This window comes from Apodemus sylvaticus, chromosome 23 (genome assembly GCF_947179515.1).
Source record: "Apodemus sylvaticus chromosome 23, mApoSyl1.1, whole genome shotgun sequence".
Lineage (NCBI taxonomy): Eukaryota > Metazoa > Chordata > Mammalia > Rodentia > Muridae > Apodemus > Apodemus sylvaticus.
Window position 1 is genome coordinate 50,923,672 of NC_067494.1, and position 3,393 is coordinate 50,927,064.

A 3,393-nucleotide genomic window follows, 5' to 3' on the forward strand; every position below is an offset into this window, starting at 1 on the left:
AAGAAAAGAAAAGAAAGGAAAATACTTTTCTATTTTTTGTGACTCAGCTTGGCTTTTCTGAATTCCAGCGGTTATGGTTTAAACTTTAAATCAACAAAGAAAAATCCTTCCAGTGTTTTATGCTTTGTTATTTCTCAGAATCACATATATGTGCCTGTCAGGATTGCCAGGAGAAAGGATGTGGTTTACCCCTTTGGGGCTGATTTGGCTTTTCCAAACTCTGATCTTGGAGCTGCGGAGGTTTTAGTGCCCCTCGCCTTCAGGATCACCAGTCTCCAGGGACAAGCTTTGGGCCACTCAGGAGGGCTGACCCTGTACCCCCACCCCAGCTCGGTTCTGGCAAGCTGGAGCCAGGAGTGAACCCTTTCAGACTCCTGACAGGTAGCCCTGTGCCCCACGGGAGCAACTCTCCTACCTGCACGTCCCGAGGAGGCAAACAGCAGAAGCAGTGTGTGCAGCAGCAGCACCGGCGGCAGGGCCGGGTGGCCGGGCGCAGGGTCCGGAGACCGTGCATGGGCTGTCAGCTCGGGTCACATCTCGGGAACGCGGCGTGGCCTCCCCAGGGCTCCTCTCCAAGCGCAAGACCTGCGACAGTTGGACAGTTGGAGCCCAGAGTCCACTGTGCTCAACTGGCTTCCCCCGCAGGGGTCCGCGCCAGGGAGGCTGTCTGGGTTTCAGTTCCCAGTCCACAGGCTTCAAGGGGCGATGGAGGTCAGCGTGGATAAGGACTCAGCCCAGCACAGCAGAGTCTTATCAGCCGCTTGAAATGTCAGGTTTCATCCCGGAAGAAGAAGAAGCTGGAAGGCTGAAAAAGGTACCTATTTCTCAACATAGGGTTGGGTGTGCTGCCTTACCTTGGTCGCGATTTCCTCCCCACACCCCTGGGGACCACATCTGGCCTGGGTGCTTATTGACCACTTCCCTAAGACTCTCTCCTCTGCATTTGTACCCCGCCCTCCACCTGTTACAAATAACTCAATCTCACCAAGTTTCTCCTGTAACTACTGCCCATGCAAGTTGACTTTAAAAGTAGTCACATTCGTACAGACCTGCCTCTGGCTATACTTGATTTCCAGGAATGAGCATTTTTCTCCCATTCACTATGCAGTGTACAATCTAAAACCATAAATTAACAACTATAGGCATTTCAATTGACTTGTTCGTCTACATGGTTCAAACTCCAAGGTTATTCACTTCATTTTCTTAAATGTAAGCAGCAAAGAAGAAAACTGTTAAAGAAACATCTATTGAGCCTTCACCTGTCCAAGGATCACTCCTCCTACTGATGCCCAACAAGGCCTTCCTCTGCCACATTTTTGGGTGGAACCATGTGTATCCCTTGGTTGATGGTTCAGTCCCTGGGAGTCTTGGTGCATCTGGGTGGCCGAAATCAATATTCTTCCCATGGGGCTGTAAACCCCTTCAGCTCCTTAGGACCACCCTCCAGTTCCTCCATTGGGGACCCCATGCCCAGTTGCTAGCTTCTGCCTCTGTATTTGTAAGGCTCTGTCAGGGCCCCTCCAGAGACATCCATGGCATGCTCCTTTTGGTATATGCTTCTTGTTGTCGTATTGGGGTTTGGTGACTTTATAGGATGAATGCCTAGGTAGCTCAGTCTCTAGGTGGCCTTTACTTCAGCCTCTGTCTCCATTATTGCTCCTGTGAGCATTTTGTTCCCTTTCTCAGAGGAACCAAAGCACCCTTACTTAAGTCCTCCTCCTTGAGCTTCCGGTGCTGGGTGAATTGTAACGTGCTTATTTTGTAACATTCTCTTTTTGGAGGCACTCAGAGCTATGAGTTTTCCTCTTAGCACTGCTTTCATTGTGTTCCATAAATTTTGGTATGATGTGCCTTCATTTTCATTAAATTCTAAAAAGTCTTTAATTTCTTTCTTTGTTTCTTCCTTGACCAAGGTATCGCTGAGAAGAGTCTTATTCAAAGTCCATGTGTATGTATGTTTTCCATTGCTTATGTTTGAGCTTAAGACCAGCCTTAGACCGTGGTGATCTGATAAGATATATGAAATAATTTCACTATTTCTCTATCTGTTAAGACCTGATATGGTCAGTTTTGGAGAAGGTACCATGAGGTGATGAGAAGAAGGTATATTCTTTTGCTTTAGGGTAGAATGTTTTATAAATATCAGTTATATCCATTCGGTCCATAACTTCAGTTAGTTTCACTGTATCTCTGTTTATTTTGCGATTCCATGATTTGTCCATTTTTAACAGTAGGGTGTTAAAGTCTCCCACTATTATTGTGTGGGGTGCAATGTGTGCTTTGAGCTTTAGAAAAGTTTCGTTTATGAATGTGAATGCCCTTGCATTCAGAGCATAGATGTTCAGAATTGAGAATTCATCTTGGTAGACTTTTCCTTTGACAAGTTATGAAGAGTCCCCCCTTATCCCCCCTTATCTTTTTTAACAACTTTTGGTTGAATGTCCATTTTATCTGATATAAGAATGGTCACTCCAGCTTGTTTCTTGAGAACATTTGCTTAGAAAATTTTTTTCCAACCTTTGACTCTTAAATAGTGACTGTCTTTGTCACTGAAGTGGGTTTCTTGCATGCAGCAAAACATTGGGTCCTGTTTATGTATCCAGTCTGTTAGTCTGTCTTTTTTATAGGGGAATTGAGACTGTTGTTATTAAGAGATATTAAGGAAAAGTGATTGTTGCTTACTGTTATCTTCTTAGTTAAAGGTAAAATTCTGGTTGTATAGCTGTCTTCTATTGGGTTTGTTGAAACATTACCTTATTGATTTTTCTATGGTGTGGTTTGCTGCCTTGTATTAGTGTTTTCCAACAATTATCCTTTGAAGAACTGGATTTGTGGAAAGATACTGTGTAAATTTGCTTATGTCCTGGAATGTCTTGTTTTCTCCATGTATGGTAATTGAAAATTTTGCTGGGGATAGTAGTCTGGGCTGATATTTATGTTCTCTTAGGGTCTGTATGACCTCTGTCCCGGCTCTTCTGACTTTCTTAGTCTCTGGTGAAAAGTCTGGTGTAATTCTGATAGGTCTGCCTTTATATGTGACTTGAACTTTTCTCTCACTGCTTTTAATATTCTTTTTTGTTTAGTGCATTTGGTGTTTTGATTATTATGTGACAGAGGGAATTTCTGCTCTGGTCCAATCTGGGGTTCTGTAAGCTTCTTGTATGTTCATGGGCATCTCTTTCTCTAGGTTAGGGAAGTTTTCTTCTATAATTTTGTTGAAGATATTTACTGGCCCTTTGAGATGTAAATCCTCGCTTTCTTCTATACCTATAATCATTAGATTTGGTCTCTCATTGTGTCCTGGATTTCCTGGATATTTTGTGTTAAAAACATTTTGCATTTTGCATTTTCTTTGACTGTTGAGTCAATGTTTTCTATGGAATCTTCAGCATC